The sequence below is a fragment of the Melospiza melodia genome, chromosome 8 (genome assembly GCF_035770615.1).
Source record: "Melospiza melodia melodia isolate bMelMel2 chromosome 8, bMelMel2.pri, whole genome shotgun sequence".
Taxonomy (NCBI): domain Eukaryota; kingdom Metazoa; phylum Chordata; class Aves; order Passeriformes; family Passerellidae; genus Melospiza; species Melospiza melodia.
In genome coordinates, this window is record NC_086201.1 from 102,607 (window position 1) to 119,454 (window position 16,848).

General features: G+C 39.9%; 1 protein-coding gene across 15 annotated transcripts in view; it reads left to right on the top strand.

Annotated features, from left to right (window-relative positions):
* Nucleotides 1–1,599: 1,599 nt before the first annotated feature.
* The window catches only part of BAZ2B (bromodomain adjacent to zinc finger domain 2B), a 110,604-nt gene continuing 95,355 nt past the window's right edge, over nucleotides 1,600–16,848 (top strand). For 13 of the 15 annotated variants that reach the window (XM_063161435.1, XM_063161446.1, XM_063161440.1 and 10 more), the window contains exon 1: nucleotides 1,600–1,688. The gene's annotated coding sequence lies outside the window, so the exon portion shown is untranslated. Of the gene's footprint in view, nucleotides 1,775–16,848 lie in introns of all 15 variants that reach the window. The other 2 variants (XM_063161436.1, XM_063161437.1) reach the window with 2 other exon arrangements.

The window sequence follows — 16,848 nt, forward strand, 5'->3', positions numbered from 1 at the left end:
ATTGTGTGTCATTGAAATTAAATGCCTTTATGGGGATGGAAGCTTCCATTTTTTAATGAAATTACTAAGTGTGGTGTAGTGAAATGATTAAAATCTGTATTCCGGGAATGTGGTGGACAAAAAAAAAAAATCAATAAATGCTAGGAAACCTTTGCTGCTGGATGTGAATCCTTGGAATGAAATAGCCTGGTACAAAAATAATAATTAAAAACATATGAGCACATTAATGTATTTAGCATGAGTCTCACAAGACATCATCTTCACTAATTTTTAGCATAAATTTTGCTCTGTAATGAGAAGCTTTTTTTTTCCTCATATCCATGTTCGGCAGTGTTTTTGCCCTTCCCCCAATGCTCCTGCACTGCAATCATTGTGCTTGCACTTATTATGTTACAAATGACCGAGGTAAGGCTGACATTCTCGTTGCATGCAAAAAGAGCTAGTCTGCCAGGCTTTTTTTTTTTTTTCCCTAATGAAGCAGCTTTGTGAAATCTCCCCATGTGTTAATACTAATGAAGATCCTCCAGCACAATTAAAATCGCGGCCAGTGGCTGAAAACAGAAGACAATGGCATCTTTCTACATGTGCATATTTCTTTGTGCATAGATCGACTTTATTTAGAAATATTGTTGATTTTTAAAATGGTTATATGTAGTATTTAATAAGGTTAACAAGCTGTACATATTCTTGAATTCTGCAAGTATGTTTTTACCAACTCATACTGAAATCAGTTAGATTTTCCTCATTGCACTGTAGTTTAACTTGATGGTGTTAAAGTTATGGTTTGTAGGGAGCAGTCCTTGGGCTCTAGCAGTGTACTTTAACCCTGCTTGAGTTTGAGATTATGCCAAACAAGGAAGGAAAAAAAATAAAAAATAAAGGAGGATACCATGTGTGTAGTGTGAAGGGTTGGTGTAGGGAAGCGCAGCTTTTAATTTTCTACAAACAACCTCTATGGATTGTTTCAGGCAAGGCAAGATGATTTGTATTTAAAAGATGTGTTTTTAATTTAAATTCTTGTGTCAATAGCTGGTGAGTGCTAATACTTCCCCTTGATTTTAATTTCATTCTGGCACCCTTGTTGCTGTCTTTCTCTATCGAGTACTTCACGAACTCAAAAGTTGAACGTTGCTTCTTTAAAATGTCTCCTTTTGGATCACCTCATTTTGTTTGTTTCGTAGACGTCATTCGTTTACACCACAGAGTCTATTGTTGATTTATTATTTTTTTTAACCTGAACTTAATCTGTAGGTTCTTAAGGTGGGCAACTTGGTTTCTGGCCCGGCCGATAAAGTCATCATTAAAAAATGACCCAAGGTGAACTGGAACTTTGGGTCGCTGTGTGAAGAGCGTGGTTCAGAACTTTCCGCAGCGCGGGGGTCCCGCGGCGAGCCCCGGGATCCCGCCACCCGGCCCGGCCACGCCGCCCCCGGCCCGGCCACGCCGCCAGCCCCGCGGGGCGCGCGGGCGGCGGTGACGTCACCGGGCCGCGGGGGCCGCGACCCCCTCCAGGGTCCCGCCGGCTGGGGGCGGCCGCCGTGCGCGCCGCCGCCCGCGCGCGCCCCCGCCCGGCTCCGGGGAGCGCCGGGAAGGGCCGGCCCGGCGCGCGCCGCCCGCACAGCGCAGGGGAGAGAGCGGGAGAGTGGGAGCCGCGCGCCCCGCGCACCGAGCGGCGGAGCTTCTCCCAGGTGAGCGGCCGGAGTAGGATGGTGTTCTACCGCGCCGGGGCTCCCCAGCCCGAGTAGCGTCCGCCTCGCCGGCCGCGTCCCTGCCGGTGCGTATCGCCCCTTTGTTGTGTGGGCCGAACGCGAGTCCCGCTGCGGGGCCCTGCCCGGGCAGGGCTGCGGGCGGGAGGCGGAGTGGCTGCGTGGAGGTGAGTCCCGGGGAATGGCCGGGGCCGGGGTGTCTGCAGACGGGACGGCCGTGTTCCGAGCGATTTTAAACTTTGCTCATGGCCGCACGCCCGTGCCTCGGCCGGGCGGTGCCGGTCACGTCTCTGCCGACGGACGCCCGCAGCCTCCGGGGCGGCGCGGCGGCTTCTAGCGGCCACCGGGCGGCTCTTTTGTGTGGCGCTGTGTGGTACGCTCCGCTGCCGGCGGCCCTCCCGCCCCGTTCCCTTCTTGGCGGCGGGCGCTGCCCCGCTCCCCTCGGTCGGGGCTGTCAGGGCGGGCGCGAGGCGGGGCCGCGCGGAGCGGCCGCGGGGCAGCGGCCGGAGCGGGCGATGCCCCTCGGCGGGCGACCCTCGGCCCCGCGCCGCCGCCGCTCCCGCGCGCTGTGAGCAGCCGCTCCCTCCCTCCCTCTCTCCCTCCCTTCCGCGGGGCGCGGCGCGGGCCGGGAGCGGGCGCCGCTCCGCACACCCGGCTCGCTGCGGGCCCCTCTGTCCGCGGCTTTGTGCGTGTGCCGTCCTTGGGAAGAGAAACAAGCAGCTGCAGCGCTGGGCCGAGTTGTTGAAATTTATCCCTTTGTGTATATTACAATATCCTCCATTTTTCTGCCCTCTAAACAACAAGCCTTTCGCCATCTTGGGCAAATTTTTATTTCAAAGTCTGACCGTCTCTTTTACGAGGGAACGAGTAGAAAACCTGAAAGCACTTCTGGATAAGCATTAAAGTTTAGGGAATGTTACAGGGACAGATAGTGACGTCATGTAAAGTTTAAGGGGATTTTTAAAGTCCAAGACTCTGTGCTTTCCCCTGGAATCCCTGATCTAACGTGTTGTAAACCACACTTTAAAGAGAAAGGTTCCTAGTCGTGCGCGCACGTACAGGGGACACTGAGAATACGCTTCCTTACCTGGTGCCTAGTTTCATAGCAGGAAAAGAATCGTGGCCCCACCCTCCCCCCCCTTTATTTTTTTTTTTTTTTTTACTGCCCCGGCCTTAGTATTTAATGTGCAATGCTTAATTGTTGGGTTATTTAAAAAAACGTTCTGAAGTTACTATGTTAAATAACAAATTATCTGGAAATCTGCACTGGTTTTGTTTATGGAAAGTATGAATCTGATGTGAAGTTTACATGGAACTCTTGGTACAGAATCTTCCCTGAGAAATAAACAGAGTCTTCTTGGCATGAGGAACATGGCTAAACAGACCTCCATTTTTAAATTACAGACTTGGAGGTATGTTTGGAAGCAACGAACTTATTAAGGTATATTATTAAAAGGTTCCATCTGGAAAGTACCTATAAATATTACATGTAGTTTGGGTTGTGTTCCAGGTACTGTATAATGTGTGTGGCTAAACCTAGTAACTATACTTAACTCATTGAAAGAACCAACCCTGCAACAACTCCTTACCCAAAACCCAACAACAAATCTCTTTTCCTCTGACTACAAGTTTTGCATCAGCTGTTGTGAAAGGGAGAACAATAAAAGGTATTGTTCAACGTGTTAATTTGGTTCTCAATTGCCCTTTTTTTGATCTTATGAAAGTTTTTCTGGTCACATGACTTGGTGAAACATGTAATTGGTAAGGAGTAATTGTTGTAGATAAATTTTTGTTTTTCCATCCTTTTTTCTATGCTTGTTTCACTAGCTCCATATTTAAAGTCACACTATGGAGAACATGAAACTACTTGTATTTAATTCACATTTTCTTAGTCTTCAGGATTGGGGAAAATATTGACAGCATTTAACATACAAAGTAATAGGAATAGCTGTTTGTCTTGTACATCAAGACTTTCTGTCCAAGTCAGTATTGAATGCTGTACTTAAAGTAGCTTTAAGGTTATGTTAGAACAAATGTCAGATTCTTACTTTATTTTTCTTTCCTAAATACATCAGAAAGTGTGGTTGGATTTGCTATTTCCTGCATGCGTGAATGCTGAGTAAATGAAAATGTTTAAACAGTGGAAAGCATGTGCAGCAGGTGATTCTAAATTATAAGTTCAGTGAAGGTCTAGAAGATTGGATTGGTTATAAATGGTGAGCAACAGAGGATAAGTAGTTTCCAAAAATGGCAGTATAACTTTGACATCTCATAATAAACCACATACAAAATCCTGCAAAATCAGTAAACTGCATAATGTTAAGAAAATGGTAGCCAACGTAATTTTTGTAAAGTATATGTAGAGAAGGGAATCGTTAAGGAATCTTCAGTATTCAAGAAATTCTATGTTCACTTCAGGCAGGTGATGCTGGTTTAATAATAGGGTCTACCAATTCCTGCAAGCAAGGGGAGTATCCATATCAGGTTGTGATGAAATTGTTCGTAAACAGAACTCTCTGGAAAGTAAAAAAAAAAATCTTTAGAGGATCAGGTATTGTTTCCTTTTCATTCCTGATCCAAAGTCTGTTCTGAATGTCACAGTATAAGGTTTTGTGACTATTCTGTATTGAAAATAAATTGGAATTGTGATACCATGTTCTAGTTCCAGCCAGGACAGGGTTCATTTTTGCAGCAGCCAGGAGGGGCATGGCCAGCACCCTGTAGTTCTGACCACCTTACCTCTGTTCGTTGGGGTGGGAAGGGCAGGCAAGGCACTCTGTTCCTCTTGGGGAGAGAAGGGCTTTCTTCCAAGTGAAACTAGGGTATTATTGTTTCCGTGTGAATCTTTGGGTGCTTTTTTGTAGTCCCTGTCATTAGTATTGTTGCTATTACTATTCGTTTTCTTGTCTCATTGCTGTTTCCGGTAAATTGTGCTTATCTCAATCCGATACCGTTACCTTTTGTGCCTCCAATTCTCCTCTCCATACTGAAAAAGGGGAGGGAGCGAATGAGCAGTGCATGGTTTCAGTGGGAGCACTGAATTGGAGATTACCAATCCTAAACCGTGGCATACTGGTATTTCTCATCCAAATTATTTTCTCAAACTAAATTCCACTGTGCTGGGTTCCTTACAGGTCTGTGTTCCCACAAAAAGGTAATTGTTTTTAAGATTCTTGTAGGTTGTCAATGCCATTGTAAAATTTTTTGAGTAGTGTGAGAGGGAAAAAACCTAAATGCACAGTTCATACCTTTTGGTGAAAAATTCTTGATTTTCTTGAACATGTAATAAAATGTTTTGCATTTTCAAAAGGTAGTCTAACAATATCTTTATATCATGAAGGGAGAGAGCGTTGACTTGACCACTGCAGTATATTTGTTTAATCTTTATGTTGACCTTATGTTAAGAAGAAAGTTCTACTAGACTTTTTTGGTCTTTTTTGGGAGACACGTAAAATGCAAATGAGTAGGTAACAGAAGCCTTTCCTATAGATCCTGTTGCCCTTTTTAATGTTTTCTTTGTTTGCGTGTTTATTGTAGAACTGCATTGTAAGGGAGCAGATGTTTTGCAAAACATCCTGATGTGTTGCTTTTTTCTTCTGGGAGTGCATAACTGTTCCTTCTGATGCATCGATTTGACAGCTGGTTGGTTTCATGAAATTGCTAAGAAGCCATTAGTGGTGTCATTGAATTCAAGTAGAACAGTCCCTCCCAGCTTGAACTGCAATTGTTAAGGTCTTTGTTGCTACTTTTTGTTCCCATGCAAGACGTAGAATATCAGAGTTGCAAAGAAAATTAAGCTTGTGCTGCAGGTCTCATATCCCAGAATGAGGGGAAGGAGTACCTCACTGTAGTTAGTTCTATAATTTTCTTATAATGGTATATTTGGGAATAAGAGATCTTGACTGTTGGGAGGTATAACCAACAATGCAGTTTCTTACACCCTTCCTCCCTCCTCCCTCTGGCACATGGAGGGTTTCACTGTGTGAACATTCTGTGTTCAAATCCCTTTACTGTGATCGTCTCAGAGATGCTAATGTATAGTTATCTTTAAATGAAACTTAAAAGTGTAGATAATGGTGGAATGGGGTTTTTTGTTTGATTTTTTTTTGTTGTTTAATAAACAAAACAGACCTATTCCATTAGAGTACTAAGAGTGATGCTTAGTGTTTTCATCATGTAGGTAATTTGGCCCCAGGGAGATTCCTATAGTGTACCAGTTTTCTCCCAAGTGTGGATCAACTTCTGAGTTAATACTGTAGTTTTACTACAGTACATTCAGTGAATTATGTCATACTACATTATAAACTAGTTTGTGATTGTTAATTGCCACCACAAGGAACACTGAAGCAGTTATCAAAGTTAGCAGTGATTTTTGTGGTAGTTTAATAGTTTACAACATTCTGAATGTAGACAAAATGTAGTAAGTATATGTTGGTAAACATGTTTTTAGAAATGGGAAGTTTGTATTGAAGAACATTATGCACTATTCGGAATCTAGGTACAGATGATCTTCCCCGTTGCATCAAAGAAGGAAATGAAGTGTCCTTTTTTTAAATGGACATCTATGCTTTTAAAGATTTTTTGTTATGCTACTACATTTTTACTTTAAAACCAGTTTTACTGTAAATAGCCACAAACAAACCAGAAAGGAATCACCAGAAGATTTGTATGAGGAAAACAGTAGGTTCTCATTATTTTTTTAGTTTGTCTTTCTTTGGGCTTTATGAAAGCAAGACAGTATTAGTTTCACTGTTACAGAGATAAGGACTCTTGAAGGGTTTAGTCTTTTACCAACATCACAAGTAGTTGGTGGTGGAGGATGAGGAAAGAGCTGCCTTCAGTGACTTTAATCTGTAGTGTGCTGGGTAGTTGTTTCCTTGAAAACGGAAATGCGTGGTTTGTTAGCCCACAGTGTAATTGCTATGGGTAGGTAAGCAGAATGCAGCGCGTAGTCTTTAAACAAAACTGGGACCACATATTCATTCAGCCTCTGCAGAAGGGCCAGGCAAAATGCAGTATTTTGCCATTGTTTTGTTTCTTAATCATACAATTTTAAGTGGAAAAGAGGTATGTAGAACATATAGTCCAGTTAGCACAGATTTCAGCTATTCGCTGTGTTAAGTTCTTATCCGAGTTCTTTAGTGTTTAAGCTATTTACTGTCTTAAATTTGCTGTTATATAGTGCCCAGGACTCCAGCCATTCTTTAAAAGCAAAAAAAACATGTATACTTTGTTAGAGTCCAATACAAAAGTTCTGCTCAGATTTAAATGGAAATAAATAATAAAAGTAGTAATTTTATGGTATAAAATAGGTTTTTGTTTCTTTTTGGGAAGGAGAAATTGTGGTTTATTTTGTGGTGTTAGCATTTCATGAGACATCAGCTCTTGAGACACCAGAAAGAAACTCTTGGAGTGTGAGGTGGTCTTAATGGTTGTTTCACTTTTTTTAATGTAGCAATAAGGAAGAAAGGATACAAGGGTTTTCCCAGTTTAGTTTAACAGAATTAATTTATGTATTTGACACAATTCCTAATACCAGTTCCTTCCCTTTTATAGAGTATCTTTCAGGTCGTTGGAAAAAGACCAATATCAAAACAAGTATGCATTTTAAAACTTTGCTTAGTGACAGATGATCTTTCAAACATAGTCTCTGAAACTTAGGAAAAAATGTGCTGGGCTTGTCAGTGTCTGTATGATGCCTGTTGCCTTTAATGTGAATTCTCTCCTTTTACCTTGCTACCCAAGCCCTTCAGGGCCTCCCGAATGTGTTGTTTTCTGTGTGTAAGGGAAATAAGACTCCTTTCACTTGATGTAGGTCAGGCATTGTAAAGAGCTGAATGGGTTAAGCCTTGGTGGTTTGCAAAAAGAGATTGCAGAGATTTTTCTTGCTGCTGAGGGAGGAATCACCCAAACCCTTAACATTCACACTACTAAAAAGGTAAAGAAAAAACTACCTGAAAAATTGTTCTACCTGATGGACTCTTTACATTAGAAGTTAGTGGGACTGCTAAATTTAAGCATTTGTCACCAGTAATGTTTACAGTGTAAAGCGTTGGGAAAGACGGTGGGCTTAAAAATAATACAGCGACTGTCTGATAATGCTGTTGTCTTTTTGGAGCCTCGCACAGAACTTAGTTCTGCTCTGGAATTGTTGCAAAGCATAAGGAAAAATTTTCATTTTTTGAGTAATGATGAACCCTACCAGTATATTCTTACTCCTGTAAATTACAGGGAGTAAAGGGTAGATTTTCTTTAGAATACTTAATACAGTAATTTAAAGGCACAAAATAATCTGCCTAGCTATTCTTGAACTTGAACCTCAGTCCTGAGTCTTTTGGATTAGAAGATAAAACCTGGAAATCTTCCTGAGAGTATTTTTTCCTTCACTGAGTACAGGGATGATGTTTTTGGATTGTGACCCTAATTATTAATCAATTTGTGTTAATGAGTTAATGTTTTTCTAATGCTCAAAGATTCTTTCATAAACAATGCAGTCCATTTTAACAGTTATCTATTTTAGAAGAGTGGTATGTAGTATCCCAGTATAATCAGCAAAATAATTCCACAACCACCTCCTCAGCCCTCAGTCTTTCTACAACAGGAAGCCAGTTGGACAAAAATGATTGCAGTGGTCCACTGGTGCACTGGGACATAATTGTGTGGATTTTGCCCCATTTTTTGTTCTTGCACTTTTCCCCAAGCATGCACTCATTAATCAAAGACACTGTACTGCTGAGGGCAGAGAGGTTCATCAAATTGGCAGCTGGTTTGGTGTAAAGAACAGTGTGCTGAAGCTCTTAACGTGCTATGACATAAATAAGTCTTACATCTTTGTATGCAAACCCTGGAGGTTAATACTGTATAATTCAGTGTCCTGTCTTTGTTTTTATGGTGGATGTTTTTAACTGTTTGAAGCTTGATGCAAGCCTTCAAACAGGTCAGGGTAGACAGGCTGAGTGGCTGAAGCAAAAACTTGGCAAAGGGGCTTGTGTGTCTGCTGTGGAGGTTTTCTTTTGGCTTGGAGATCATTGTTGTATTGCCTGTGCTGTTGTAGGGGAGTTCTAAAGATTGACAACCCTTGCTGTGCTAATGGACTTAGTAATGAAATGCAAATAGTTTGGTCCTATTTGTTCCAACGTTACTGCTGTTTGTGTAGCCTTAACAGAACTAACATGTGGAGCAAGCAAAAAACTGCTAGGATTTCCCTGTTAAAATGGTGCTGGGATTTGGCTTTAACATGAATTGGTTGCGTATTCATAATTTAAGAACAGCTGGTTACAGCAAGTGCATAGTCATTTGCAAGCTATTATAAACCATTCTACTCACACATGGCGACTGTGCTTGAGCTTTCTTTTTTATTGATTTACCTGCATTTGAAATCTGGTCACTGCAGCCACAGAGGCCCTTCATTTTAGCTGTGCTTGCATCATAGAGCAACCTCTGTATTAAATATTTATTTTTAACTAAATGCTGAATAAAATGTTAAACTCTGTGCTTTGAAGAAACAAGGTGTAAGGGTGAGCAGTGACATACATCTTAAACATGAAATCTTGTTATGTAAAGACAAAAAATGTGACATTAGCCAAGCTTTGTAGTCGTTTTGTAACGTTTGTTGTTCTGAATAAGAAATCCTTGTTAGATTTACCCGCTGTTATCTTGCTAACACTGTAGTTGCTGATATATTTTTTTCCCATGCATTGTATACTCAGTGGTCTTGGGGGAAAACCAAGAAATATAACATGTGATTGTATTACACAAAATGAAAGTATAGTAAAATAGAAGTAAGCAGTCCTGTTGAGTATCCCATGGAGAAAATAATGGATGTATTAGGAAAGACTCTACTCTTATAAAGGTATGCTTATCTATTATTACGATGTTAAAAGTACATACTTAGAAATATTAGTTATTAATATAAATAAGCTGTGATTTATATATATTAATATATATGTTAATTAATATATATAAGCTGTAAAGTTTATCTCCCTGCATTCAGTTTTGCTTTTCAGTGGGAAATCAAGCTTATGCAGAATAGTTTGATAACTTTTCTGTATTTTTGTTTGGCCTAGTGACTGGAACTTTTATAAGGAGTAATATAATTTTGACAATAAAAGTCAGTTTTCTTAACATCCTTAGTTCTTCTGGGAATAAAAGGGAGCCCAGAATTCCTGCTCTCCATACATCTTTTGATCCAGTACATTGTAAGTTGTTAATTTGTTACTAATTTATAAGCTGGCATGTAAAGAAAGTATTGCTGAGGAACGTTGTAAATAAATTCTTGTTTCATATGTATGGATCTAGGAAAATGGGAAGTCATTAAGGGAGGTTTCTTACTGTGTTAGTCAGCAAGACAAAAATATCTAACATACATGCCTGAAAGAGTCTAGTTTTTCAAGCTGTATCAGTTGATTTACTAAAAGATGTTATCACTCCTTACAGCTCTGGTCTTGTCTGAGTAGTTACAGCAATTGAATAAAGGATAAACTGTGAGAAATGCAAACCAGCATTTTTCCATTGTATATCTGATAATTTTTCTTTCTTGGAGTTACCCGTAGCACCTCACTGCTTCTTTTCAGTGTTGAAGAAAGAGCTAGATCAGAGGTAACTGAGACTACAGCTGTGTGGTTTGGGAGAGAAGTGGGGTGGAAGGGTGCTCAGTAGGTCCCTGGGAGTACCCAACCTCTACAGCAGTTGTAATGCCAGAAACAGTTTGTTCATAACACGATTGTAGGAGCTTTCAAAGCAGCAAGGAGAATTACTGTTTGGATTTTTGAGTGGTTTTAATTACTGAGTCTAATATTAGAAACAATAGACGCTTCCATCTTGGCTCTTTCAGTGAAATTATCTTACACAGGAGTCTAAAGAAGTAAATTGTTAAGGGTTTGGAGGGAAAGCCATGTGAAGAATGGCTGAGGTCTCTTGGTTTGTCCTGTCTGGAGAAAAGGAGACTGAGGTCAGACCTCATTGGGGTCTACAGCTTCCTCATGGGGGGAAGTGAAGGGGCAGCTCTGATTTCTGCTCTCTGTGATCAGGGACAGGACCTGAGGGAACAGCTGTAGCTGTGTCAGAGATGGGTTTAGGTTGGATATCAGGAAAGGTTCTGTCCTCAGAGGGTTGTTGGGCACTGCCCAGGCTCCCCAGGGAATGGTCACAGCCCCAAGGCTGCCAGAGCTCCAGGAGGGTTTGGACAGTGCTCTCAGGGACAGGGTGGGATTGTTGGGGTATCCTGGGCAGGGTCAGGGTTGAATTCAATGATCTTTTTGGATCTCCAATACAGGATATTCTGATATTAGGTGATTACACACCTACCCTCCTCTTAGTAATCGCTGACACTTAACCAACTGAATTTTTTTCACTGCGTTGTCAACAGAGACCATGTTAAAAAGCTACTGTCCCAAAGAAAGTATGAGAAATGGGAAGAAAGTTGAGATACCAAGTCTTGACTAAAGGGAGTGAAATACTGTGGATTATTGAAAAAAATCACAGAAATATATTCTAACAGTTATTATCTTTCTGGCAGCTTCGTTGAGAGTGCGCTTGGATTTAGTCATACCTTAAATGTAATGGAGGATTTAGAGGATAGGGTTTTAGAATAGGTGTATATTTGAACACAAAATGGTTATGCCCCATTTTAATGACGTACTGAAGTGCTTCTGTTTGGTGTTTTTCATATATTTTTTTGTTTGTTTTAACTTGCCAACAATTTGCCAAATAAAAAATATCTGAACGGTTTTTATAGTTATATACTTGCCACTTAATGCATGAAAGCGTGTTTGGAGCAGTACATTTCAGAAATGAGAAAAAATGCATATGGAGAGAACATATTACTGAAATGACAACAGACTTAGTAAGGGTCCTTTATTGTTCAGCCTTTAATTGTGGTATTAACGCTGTGTTTTTCTGCAGTTCTCTTTTCTTCTTTTCTAGAAGTGCTTTTCAGGCCTGATTTTCCCCCTTTAAGGCTTAGAGGGTATAGCAAGTTATCTTCATGGAACCAAATGTATTTTTGAACAAGAATGGGAAGTACTGGTTCCATGGTAGAGCCTTATACAGAGGGCTAGTTTTGAACTATTTTTTTATGATTTGCAAAATGCAGTGTGTTCATTATACAAACAAACACTCAAAGGGCATGTGGGGAAGGAAGGAACTCACTCTCACTTACTTTAGGTTAAAACTAATGTTAAATGCAGTCAGTTATAAAATGTTCTTTTTCTCCTGGTATTAGGAACTGAAAGGAACAGATTATGCTATGTCGTTTTCCTTTTATTTTTATGTGAGAAAGATACAGAGCAGCTTGAAATACTTGCCTGTTTTTTGGGAGATGTTTTTCTATGTCAGTCTGTTTCTGGTTATGATTGAGGTACATCTTTTGACTCTTGGAGATGCCAGTAAATTTTCAGTGTTAGTAGTTAAGATGTTATAGCTATACAGCATATTGGAAAGTTTATTGTGTTGATGTAAGTAGTTTATACAGAGCAGTGTTCAAATATAGCCTGCAGTCTTTTTGCGGTAATGGAAATGATTTACGTGTTCTGAGAGATCCGTGAATAGTGTAAGGACTTTATGTTAAAACAAGTGTGGGCAATCACTTTAAAAGGATTTCTTGGCCTCTAAATGCTTAATTTTTATAATTGTGGTATTTTTTATACCTTGAAATGTGTTTAAAATAAATAGATAAGCAATTGTCTTAAGGAATGATCTGTGTTACGTGTTGTGGGAGACATTTGAAATGCATGTAAGTGGGATCTTTTTGTAAAGCTGAGTTACTTTTTTTGCTCCATGTGTCTCTTTCCCTTCAAGTACCTGTTGTCAACACGTAAAGTTTTATGACTGGGCTCACCTGTTTGTCCATGTGCCTGTCCATTCCATGCCGTAACTTTTGTTCATAATTTCTTTTCAGACATAATTAAAAGTAGGCTAGATATTCAACAGTTAAGTTCTACAGTTTTCTGAAAATCAATCACTGTCTTGAAGAAGATGCACAGATTAGACCTGCCAGCTGAGGAAGTGGTAGGGCCAGTATTAATGTTACTTCACCGATGCCCCAAGCAGTTCTCTGATTGCTCAGCGTGTGCCCACTGTCCAGCAAGTATGTGTGCTGTCAGCACTGTCCTTGCCAAGTGGATTGTTGAACTGGACTTGTGTTTCCTCATGCAATAGGGAATTGCAGAGGACCATCAGAGGAGCACTGCTCACAGGAGAATTTTTCAGCCACCTCAAAAGTAGCACATGAGGAGACCTGTAGTGAAAAGCTTTTGCGTGGTACCCTGTACAAGGGTTTTGTGCACAGTAGAATGCAGATAGTGAATACTAAATTTTACTTTCTTTGGATCAAAATTTTGTTCTTAGAATAAATTCAATATTTTCAGTTAGAAAATGTTGGTCACTTTTAAGTAACATGACTAGAATGATGTGAACAATCTGTAACTATGAGCAATAGTACTCCAGTAATTTCTGTTGGTGAAAGTACCTTAGAATCATTCCCATGTGTGCATTATTTCTTATGGAGGGCACGCAGATAGTCTAGCACAAGTTGTACTGACTCGTTATCTTTCCAGTGCAGTATTACATGAGAGAACAAGCATTTGCATTTATGAAATGCGAGCACATAATAATATACAGTTTTCCAGAGCTTTCATTGTAGTTGAGGATTTTTCAGAACTGAAGTCTGTGAATGTACCAGTGCCCTGTGAAATGGATTGTGTGCATGTGTCACATGGACAGCTTACAGACAGCTGATTGCTGTTTCATTAATAAAAGCAGAACCTGCTTTTAGTGCTTCCTTTTTTAACGACTACTGCTTATGTAGTCAAATGCAAGTGAAAAATACAACGTTTTAAAATATGTAGTCATAGTTATTTTTTAAAGCAGGTGAGGTGTCTGCCCTCCTCCACTACCTGCCCCCCCCTCCGCACCCTGCCACATAATTGTGGACTGGATTTCAGTGATGAACAAGATTCACTGTCATCCTGTAAATTGTAAACTAGACTAACTAGAGTCAGACTTGTTTATCAGATATTAAAAAGCCTGCATAGATAGCTACTCTTGTTGTAGTATAAATCATACTGGTTCATGCATGTGGCAGTAATTAACTTCTGTGGATGCTAGAAAATAAGTTGTCATAGAATTGCTGAAAAACAGGTTTCAATATGTTTTCATTTGTTGAACAGAAGTCAGGTCCTGTTAGATCAGTATAAATTTAATTTTTAACAGCAGAAGTGTACGACTACAATTTCTACAGGACTTGAGGAGAAGCTTAGCTTCTTAAACAAGACATTTAAGTTCCTTTTTAAATGTTTTTTCTTGTAAATAGATTATTTTATATATAAAAATCAATGAAATAATCAGAAGTTGCATTTTTAAAAGCAAATGGCCTCAGGATGATTAATTTTCAACTTGCCTGTTGCTTCTTTTCTGGTTTTTTTAATTTAATTTTTTTTTTTTTTTTATGAGCCATAAAGAAAAAGGCAGAGGTCAAATGATCAGTGATCTGTAGATATCAAACCGAAAGTGAGTTTTAGAACAAACTTATATCTTGACCGTCTTTCCTTCTAAATAAATGTAGTTTGTTAAAAACAAAAAGCTATTCCATGATGGATTCTTACTAATCTGATTCAATGTTTCTTGTCTGAGATACTCAGATACTGGTTGATACTTAGGGCAATATTTTAAAAATATGTAGCATTTCTCTTTATGTTCTTCTTAGATGTACTTTGAATTCCATTAGTAGCAGAGTTAAATTAGTGCTAAGCAGGGGTGAAGTTTCATTTTTGAGCTCAAGCTCCAGCCTTTAGGAGCTGAAAAATCAGGATATTCTTCTAAGAAACAATTAATTCAGACTTGCTAGCTTGTGGCCTCTTATCATGTCATACCCTGTAGTGGTCCTTTCCACACAGTTTTAAGGCCTTTTTTTTTTTACAGTATTTTGTCTTTTAATCAGTAGACAATCAACTTCCTTTTACAGATTCTTAAGTTATCTTGTCAAAACTGTGGTCTTATCCTGAGCTACTTCTCACAGAGCAGAAGAAAAAGCTTGCAACCTTATTTTTGCCCAGAAAGAATAGGGAAGCAGAAGAAAAATACTTTGAAACACAAGTTGTAGATTTTCAAGTAGGTACCCATTGTAGTATCTTCAGGCTGCTGTTAGCTTTCCAACTTGCAGAAACCTAGTAGAATGTCTAGTACATTGCATTTGTACTAGAATGATGCTAATATAATGAATGTAATACATGCTAATGGTTTGAAGTAAAAAATTATGACTACCACTAGTTCCTTATTTTTACACTCTATTTTCTGAGTACAATTCACAGGGTTCTTTGGGTTTTCTTTCTCCATTGTGTATGTGGCCAAGATTCATACAATTGCTTCAGCAAGACTGAAGGAATAGGGGCAGTGGAGAATCCTGACAGCAGAGCCCATCACTCACACCTAATTATCAATTTTATTTTAAACTAGGTAAGATTGCTAGCTTGCATTACACTTTCAACTTCCAGTGATATCTTGCAGTCTATTGTTTTGCTGGCACAACACTATCGCAATATTTTTTGTTCATTAATACAGTGGAACTGGTATGCAAATTTTGTTTCTTTGAACTAGTTGTTACCATAAATCTTTTTGCCAGAAGAATTGCTGTTGTAAGCACACAGTTTGTGGTAATTGTGAGTGGGGCTGTGGCTGAGCCTCATCCCTAATGGGCTACAGCTGTGCTGGACAGGTGACCAGTGTTGAAGGCAGTGAGACAGGGAGTGCCAAGGTGTACTGACCGATGACAAAAAGGTACAGGGGGCACACAGGTGGAATGCATGTAAAATAAAGAATATAAAAGGTTGGACTGAAGAACATTAAAGGGCAGATGCTTGAAGCCTTTTTTGGTGTGGGTTGTGGCTCTGCCGTTGTTCCAATAAATTACTACAATTTGTAAGTTGTTACCAAAATTCTTTATGGCATTTCACTGTTCAGAATGCAGTTAAATGTGTGCTGAAGGACAGAGGTGAGGTTTGTAGAGTTGTGTGTGTAGCTCTGAGCTCCTCAGCATGGGACTACTGAAGTGCATCTGATAAATGGCCCTTAAGGAGTTGAAGGGTGTGGAGCATTTTACTTGCAAGGAAATAGAGTTTGAACTCCTCAGCCCAGAGAAAAGCTTCAGGGGAATCTCATAGCTGTTTGGAAATACCTGTCTGAAAGGTGCAAAGAGGACAGAACCAGGCTCTTTTCAGTGCATCAGGACAAAGATGGGCACAGACTGAAACACAGGAGGTTCCATGCCATGTGCTCTGGGATTACCCTGCTTGAGCAGGGAGGCAGGACCACATGACCTTCTGCTGTCCCTTTCAGACTGACCCATTCTGTGAAGTTGCCCTCAAATATCAGGAAGCACTTTTTATTTGTGAGGATGGCTACACACTGACATAGGTTGTCCTGAGAGGTTGCAAAGTCTTCACCCTTGGGAATACTCCAAAGTCATCTGCACACAGTCCTGGGCAACTGATTCTAAGTGACTACTTCAGCAAAGGCTTTGACAAGATGGTCTCCCTTTCGATCTCAACCACTCTTTGATCCTGTGTGTCACTTGTTCTATATTTTAGGATGTTTTGGTGAACTGTTTAAACTTACTTTATGTCAGAATGGTGCTAGGAGAGCATGCAGAGTCATGAGTTTTGACCAGAAGTGTAGAATATTGCTACAATCTTGAATTAAGACTCTCAAATTCTGAGGTCTTTAGGATTCATTGAAGTACAATGTGTGAGGATTAAATTACAGGCTATCCAGTGTGATCTTTATAAAGATAACTTTTTGTTGTTCTGCAATTTCTTAGATTATACTGTTTTGACATATAATGCTCAATGTCCTGAGATAGGAGGACTCCATAAAAGTGTGCCTGAAGAAAATCAACAACTATGTCAAGTACAAAATGGGTTTTTTCCTGCTGCTTTTATATCATGTTAGGAGAGAATGTTGACACAGATGTTTTAGTAACTTCATACTGAACTGTGTGAGCACAGGGAACCCAGAGTACCATAGGTTAAACTTCTGTTCTCTTTGCTGCTTTTCCTCAGAATAATAAAAAGGGTTGTTTTTTAGAGATTGTTTTATTATAAACTTAGTAGTAAGTTCTTCAGTTCTGTCTTTGATGGATTACCTTATA